Below are 7,579 nucleotides of genomic sequence, written 5' to 3'. Positions count from 1 at the left end.
AAGTATGACCACTTAAGTATAGATGAGAATCAGAATAATTGTCTTATATCAAGAAGACAGTTTCATTAGTCTGTCACAATGCAGCATATTTCCATCCAATCATCTGAGTTTTGTTAGGTTTATTTTGCTGTAACTGTACTGAATGTTGCAGGTGGTGAATGATGGCGATGGAGCCTTGATACTAAACTCTATGTTCTGCTGCTGCAAAAACATTTCTAATGTGAGGTGTCAGACTGAACTGGTTTAAAATGTGAATGAAAGATAAATGAGGAGCAGGAGGTGAAAATAAACTTCTTAAAATCTGCTGTTTGTCTCAACACTTGTTAAACTTCTGTCCTGTCAAATGACCACAGGTCCCAGGATGGAAAACTAGTCTCAGTCTTAGAGACAGTTCACACCACTTAACTCAGACACGGCTGATATTTTGAAGTTTGCTGTGAGGTGTTGTCCCCTACAAATATACAGAGGTACAGACTATGAAGACCATACACTGTAATACAGCAAAAAGCTCCTGCTTCAAAAATGATAATCGAGTTTGAAAAACATACACACATTTTTATTTTCTTTGATGTGTAAAACATGTAAAACATTACAAAACAACACATGAATGCTATTTGTTTTGTGTATCTGTGATGGGGAGAACAATATTCAGAGATTCACAGAGAGCAGGTTTGAATATTTACAGTGCTTTTTGTCACATATTATTATTTCCCACCCTAGAAAAAAATATAAGTAGAGATTACACATATTAAGTCTCTGTATTTGGTTCTAAGTATTCCAAATACCAGACCAAGTTGTTATCTCTGGGGGGGGCTTGTTAAACTTGTTAAACATTAAATATTTTGGAAGAAAGTCATTTTTGTTATTGAGTTACCACATTAAAACATTCAGTAATGAATGGCCCAGCCTACAGTTAACACACCACATAACTCAGAAATCCTCTATGAAAATAAAACCCAAAGTTAAGTGTTCTGTTAAATGTAGCTCAGCTCCATGGTTTAGTTGTTGTTAGCTGGCTGTGTAGCCGGGATGACCCTTTGAAAAACACAGAAAAGGGAACCAGACTGTAATCCTAAACAGTGACTATATTTTCTGGATTTGGTAACCAGGTGTAGCTGGTTTCCAACTGTTGTCCATCCTGAGTTTTAAAGAGCTGGAGAGCTGATCAGATAAGAGATACAGTATGTGATTCACACTTCACAGAAAAGACAGAAAAAATCTTATCAGAAACACTTATTCCTTTTTGATCCTTTGATCGTCTTTAGGTTTATCTTGGGATCCTGACAACCAGGTTAGGAGCTGATGGCAAACAGGACTCATACATGTGATGTTCTACAGTGTAAAAATCGACATATCAGTGCTCTGCGGTGGACAAACACTGTGACTGAGGCTGTTTCTAAATGACCTCAGACCTAGTTTGGCATTTCTGTATTTTCCAAGGTTTGTTTAGTTGTTGGTGGTTGAGCTGATGATGAAGAGTTCAACACACGGATGTCCTCTGTGTGTGTTACTCTGTTTTGAGTGCTTTGAGGGCAGAGACAGACAGGAGGCAGTGCAGGACCACAGCTCCAGTGTCATAGAGAAGCAGCAGTAGTGTCAAACTCCAACAGTAGGCCTGCAGGAGACAAGAAATACGCTTCACCACTCTATTTTCATTGTTCAAGATTGTGAAACTACGTGATGAAACTGACGTGATCTATAGCAAATATACTAAAATCTACTCTGAAGACAGGACTACATGCACCAGTTTATTCCTCTTATTAGCATAACCATTATGATCTTTCCACTATGTTTTACCTTAACTTGAAAAGAAAAGTTTAATCACACTGACCATCAGGAGTTCCCCAGGACACTCGTAGTATGGTCGTCTGTAGTCGTGGTCAAAGACACCGGGCATGCACGTTTCCTCAGTATTCACAGTGCTGAGGCTGTAGGAGTAGAGGCAGAAGGCAAGCAGCGCTCCCAGCAGCCCGGCCACATTACTGCAGGCACAACCTTGAAGCTGTGAGGAGGATTGGTTGATTGATTGAATTTATTGGATAATTTAAAAAAAAAAAAACACATATAAAACTGCAGTCATTACACACGCCAAGTTGTAGACAATACAATTAACTTAACATAAGTGATGATTAAATAAACAGCAGGCAATGAGTAGCTATTTCAACACTCAAATTTCTTGGTCAAAAACCTATCTAATAAATAATAAAATTAAATTAATAAAAGTATGACCTGAGTACACTACATGGTGTGAGTTCTGTGAAACACTCACTTTCAAATTAGTGGGCAGATTATTCCACTGTACTGCTGCTCTATAGAGAAATCTGTTTTTTTCCCATTAAGTTATTGAATGATTGAATTGCTATGATTGACTCTTTACAATGAGAAATAGTTAATCAGATATTTTGGAGCCATATTTGTAACTGTTTTGTAAGTGATTATCAAGGCCTTGAAGATCCATCACTGTGACATTTTTAGACAAATTGTACACTGATTACATGAAGGTAATAGTTTGTTAAAGTACAGTAATATATACAAATCTCCTATGAACTTTTAGATCAGTTATATTATGTGAACTTACAAGTTGTCTGCTGGGGTTCCTCTCGTTGGCCATGGTGAATGATCCTCCTGTCACAATCTACAGGACACAGTTGTGGACTGTTAACTGAGAGGTTGATGCTGCTTTAATCAGAGTAAATTACATGAGGCAGAATATTTGAGAACTTGACACTTGAGTGAGCTAAAAATATATATTTCTTACATTAAAATGTGATGTCCTTTATATACATTTATTGGGAAATTAAGAGTTGAAGCTGTTGAAACTATCAACAATCAGACTAACAATCAGAACAAGAAGCACTAGGTACATACTATCAATTCCTAAGACAAGTGGCAGTATGAAGAGTTTTGGTAGAGTTTGATCAGCATAAGCGAGTGGAACAGACAGCACCACCTGGAACAGCCCCAAGAGGATGGTCACAACCTACACAGACACACAGATTTAGCATTGCAAACCTACTGAATGATAATTTATTTACTAATTTGGATGTTAGACTTTAAAGTCAAACAACACTGACTCAGACCAGAGTGGATAGTGTCCTGAGCTTACCCCAGCAGTTTCAGGGTCAAACCAGGCAGTGAGGCGATGTAACCTGGGTCCAACTGCTGGCACTGCCCCCTCAGAAGGCATTTTACTGCAAAATAGGAAGCTGATGTCAGATTCAATAGTGGATCTTAATGAATGCCAACTGAACTCTTCTGGATTTTCCAAGACTCCTGTGTGACTGCAAGATGATTATATTATTTGTCAATAAATCATGGCATACTTACTAAATAACGGCAGGGTATCAATAAAGTATTTACTGGGACTGGTAACTATTCTAGAAAAAAATGGAAGTAGAGGGTAAGAGAACAAGATGTTAGATGATAAAGGGAATGTAGAAATAAAACACAACATCTCCACAGTGGAGGGTAGCCTCAGCCTCAGAGCCTTCAGGTGGATGCTGGGTGGAGAAATGACTCATAAAATGCTATAGGAACAGTATCATGTGAGCAGTGCCACAGCAGACAGCACTGACAGTTTAAATACACCACCACAGTTAAAAGGGTGCTTGGATTTATGTTGCAGTGTGGGGACATATGAGTGTAGTGATGCCTGCAGGGTTCACTCCATGCATCCCGAGTCCTGAGTTGTTATTTTATTAGCATTAAACAACCACATTCCCACTGAGCCTCACTTATTGGCATTCTGTCAAAGCAGCTGGGAATTTGATGACTGGCTACACTGACTGTTATTGTTATCTTCCCAAGCTCCTACAGCATTAAGTGTGAATAATACACTGTTGCCCATAAAGTTAGAATAATTTTTTCAGACACATTCCTCTTTTTATTCCTATTTATACATATCAGTAATCACCTTGACCAGGTGCAATGATTACATCCTGAGTCCCAGTCACCAGTTTTGTTTTGAGAAGAGGTAAAAAAAAAAAAAAAAACTTTATGGGCAACAGTGTATATGGTGTTATTGTGAAATACTGAGTGGGGACATGTGCATGTACGTAATGATGTAATGATGTAGGAGAAGAGCAGTCAGACAGAGTAGCACTGATTTGCAGAACCTCCTGGTTCTCAACAACACCATGATGTACACTAGATGTAAACAGACTGAGCGCCTGTTGAAATGTTAACCCTTAAACACTTCTAGGATATATGTTCTCTGTGACTGTTCCCTACATTACAATATGCACAACAGATAAAAATGAAAGGGTTCATTAAACTTTCAGACTGTAGTAGAAAAGAAAAGACATGAATAGACCCAAAGAACAGACCACATGATCAGGGACACACCACTAAAGAGGGCAAGGGACAGTGAGAAACCAGTAAAACTAAGTAGCATGGGTGTTGTGCTTGTGCAAGTGCATTCATGTGTGTTTCTGCAGTGTGGGTATCTCTTCAGACACGGAGGAAGGGATTGAGAAATAGAGAACAAAAGTAGGTAGTGAAAGAGAGAAAAAAGGAACAGAGAGGGTGAGTGTGTGTGTGTATGTTAGTTCATCAAAACCACATGTCAGAATCCTCTTAGGAAAGACAGGAATGCTGGAGGATGAGAAGCAGATGTAGTGGGAGGAAGAGGAGAGGAGGAGGAAGAGGGCAGGCAGAGTAAGTAAAGAGTGAGGGCCAAGTAGAGGGGTTGTACAAGGCCCCATGAAAGTGAGGGGAACATTCTGTCCTTTACTGCGTCTAAAAACAAATCATTTATTTTAGGGATTTGGGGTATTTATTTGGAATTTACAGGTGGACCACCATACCCTTAATGAAAGTAACAATCGTTACTAACAATATGTTTATCCTCTAAAGTGAGAGTAAATATACAAGATGGGAGGCAAGGCAAATTTTTTCAGTCACAATACAGAAGAATTTGCGGGAAATGCACAGGGTACATACAAGCATTATTGTTATTATTATGTTAATTAGGCTGCATAGTAAAACTATAGGAAACAGATTTTTTAATCAGCCGCTGAATGTTTGTGGGGAAAACTCTGATACATCACTAAATGAAACTATGAAGGCAAAAAGAGTAAAACATGGCCACCACAAGCCCCTGTTCCAAGGTGTAAGAGGTGGGATTACGGGACTGTGCTGACTGGAGTTGTACTACCAGGGACCTATTTCAGAAAGTGGATTTAGTGAGTTTTTTAGTCCTAAGTGAAGGGAAACTTTTCTGTTTCAAAAACAAAGATCACTTAAACTGTGAGCTAGCCTGAACTCAAAGCAAGCTAACCTGCTGACTTTTAAAATTTAATATTACTTTACTTTAAGTTAAAAAACTGAATTAAATGTGGGCTAGATTAAAACTGAGTTTTTAAATACAGGCTGCATTAAGTCTGCATGCAAAAAACTGCATTTCAGTTACTATATTTAAATACACTACTACAAGTTGACACATGGTCAATGCAAGATTTTCATCTGCAGATCACCAAAATCATTATTACTGGGTCAGACTATGAGGTTACAGTTATAGATAATTCTATTTTATAATCTTTATAGTCAACTTTGTTCCCATCAGATTACAGCTAAATGAATATATATAATCATTGAATCTAATAAACAGTAGAATTCCAGCTTTATCATTTGTGTGAAGCTTCTTCCTTTAAGACTGAGAGGGACATTAAAATCTGCTAAATAATGTGGTTTAGTGAACTGAACCCTGAATAAAATATGGATGGCGGATGACCTTTGATTGATTCTTTTCTCCAACTCAGGCTCTGTCACTCGCTGCTGTGATTTTTTCAAGATAAATGTGCATTAGTGGTAAACATTAATACTTCTACCTTCTCTAAAATGGAAGCTCTGCACCTTTTCTTAGTTTACCACAGGTTAAATCACCATGGCAGGCTACTGTCTGATTCCCTGACAAGGTTTATAAAGTTAGTTAGTTAATACCCAGATTTAGCAGTTGACCTTCACCATAGTTTATTACATTCACCAGAGTCAAAATACATGAAACAGTTCCCTTTTTATTTCAAAGACTAAAACACTGCATATTTTAATGTATTAAACTGGTAATCTCTCCCTGGTCACCTTACGAGCTACAGTCAGTCTAACACTTAGTCGAAACGGTTTCAGAAAAAGCAGTGTGTTACTCACCCCGACTTTAAGTTTGCAAGTCCTGGAATATCTGAGATGTCTGCAGATGACAGCAGGAAGGTTTGAGCGCCTCACTATTGGACTGTTTCTCTGTCCTCTAAATGAACTTTTAACGGTGAAAAATCCCGACAACAAATAATTTGTGGAATGCACAATCCAGGAGAGGAAGCGAAGGAGGAGCTGTGCTGGATCTCATCCAGAGACGAAGAACAATATCTCCCTCTCTCTCTCTCTTTCTCTCTCTCTCTGTCTCTTGTTCTCTCCTGAAGAAGAGAGACTGCAGGGAAGCGCATTAAAAATCACGAGTGGTCGAGAGAAGCTCACAAAGGAGGACACATTTGTTACTTATCTGGAGATAAAATAGGTAGGACTCAGACGTTTTGTGTTTTCCAGTAACTACACAGCAGCAGCAGCTGAGAGGCACCGCGTTACCGTCAGGGTGAGAGAACTCTGTGTCTGTTATTAAATAGATGCTGATAGAGCTTCAGAGCTCAGGCGCACAGAACTGTGTTTTCCCCAAACAACTTTGGTGTCAGTCTGAGTCAAATGAGCGACAAACGTGCGCAGTGCAACCAATTAGTGCGTAAAGTGTGCGTAAACGGAGACGATCATCCAGACTGATCGCAGCTCTGTCTGTGCATGATGCGATCACACTGCAGTCACCCTCAGTTGTATTTGTGCCACTGGATTAGTCCACTCCTAAAACTGCATCTTAAATAAAAGTGGTTTGTGTTTCAGAGCTTTAGCAGAGTGTAACAGCGCGCTCAGTGGGGACTGACCGCTGGGGAGATAAAGCCTGCAGAAACAGAAAAGAAGAGCAGTTTGGTTTCGTAAGCGACAGCAAAACATCTTCTGCTATAACAATACATCATGTAGTGAACACTGTGACCTGTCAGATGTCTCCACAGAGTTACCAGCTCATAGCAACACACCAAAGAGCTTTAGCACCTGCATTAGACAGCTTGTAGAGTCAGGACCAGTTGTCTGAATACTCACTGACATGTTAAAATGAAGATGACCACACACTAAGCTTTAATAATGTGAGTATATAGAAGGCTGAATTTACATCACACAAAAATACATGGAAACCATAGTTACCTGGAAATGTGGGGAAAAAACTGCATTCAAATGTCTAAAACACAGCAGCATATTGGTTGTTACAGTATGTACACTACATGTGGTTTGTACTGAAGAAGCCACGTGAAGGTTCTTAAAGCTATTTTAGATTTAGAACAGTTTTTAAGTGCAGATATTTCAGTTGGGGGTTTTGGGCTGAGGTATGTTCAGTTCAGACATTTAATGGTTATGTCTTTACACGTCCTATCAAGTAAAGCTGACAGAGAAAACTATTTATGCTAACTACAAACAAAAGGTTAAATAACTGAATTATCTGAATTATTTAGAGGTAAACACAGCCAAAAAGCAAATAAAATAC

General features: G+C 38.8%; 1 long non-coding RNA gene across 1 annotated transcript; it reads right to left on the bottom strand.

The window, feature by feature from the left end:
• Positions 1-2,873: 2,873 nt before the first annotated feature.
• On the bottom strand, positions 2,874-7,179 carry LOC127140825 (uncharacterized). Its single transcript, XR_007811312.1, has 3 exons — positions 6,145-7,179; positions 3,107-3,191; positions 2,874-2,980 (listed from the first exon to the last, which is right to left on the bottom strand). It is a non-coding gene; the product is annotated as an uncharacterized LOC127140825 (long non-coding RNA).
• Between the last annotated feature and the right edge of the window lie 400 nt (positions 7,180-7,579).

The sequence above is a fragment of the Lates calcarifer genome, unplaced genomic scaffold, assembly GCF_001640805.2.
Source record: "Lates calcarifer isolate ASB-BC8 unplaced genomic scaffold, TLL_Latcal_v3 _unitig_5048_quiver_2941, whole genome shotgun sequence".
Lineage (NCBI taxonomy): Eukaryota > Metazoa > Chordata > Actinopteri > Centropomidae > Lates > Lates calcarifer.
Note: the sequence above shows the minus strand (reverse complement) of the source record. Positions and strands in the feature narration are given on the sequence as shown.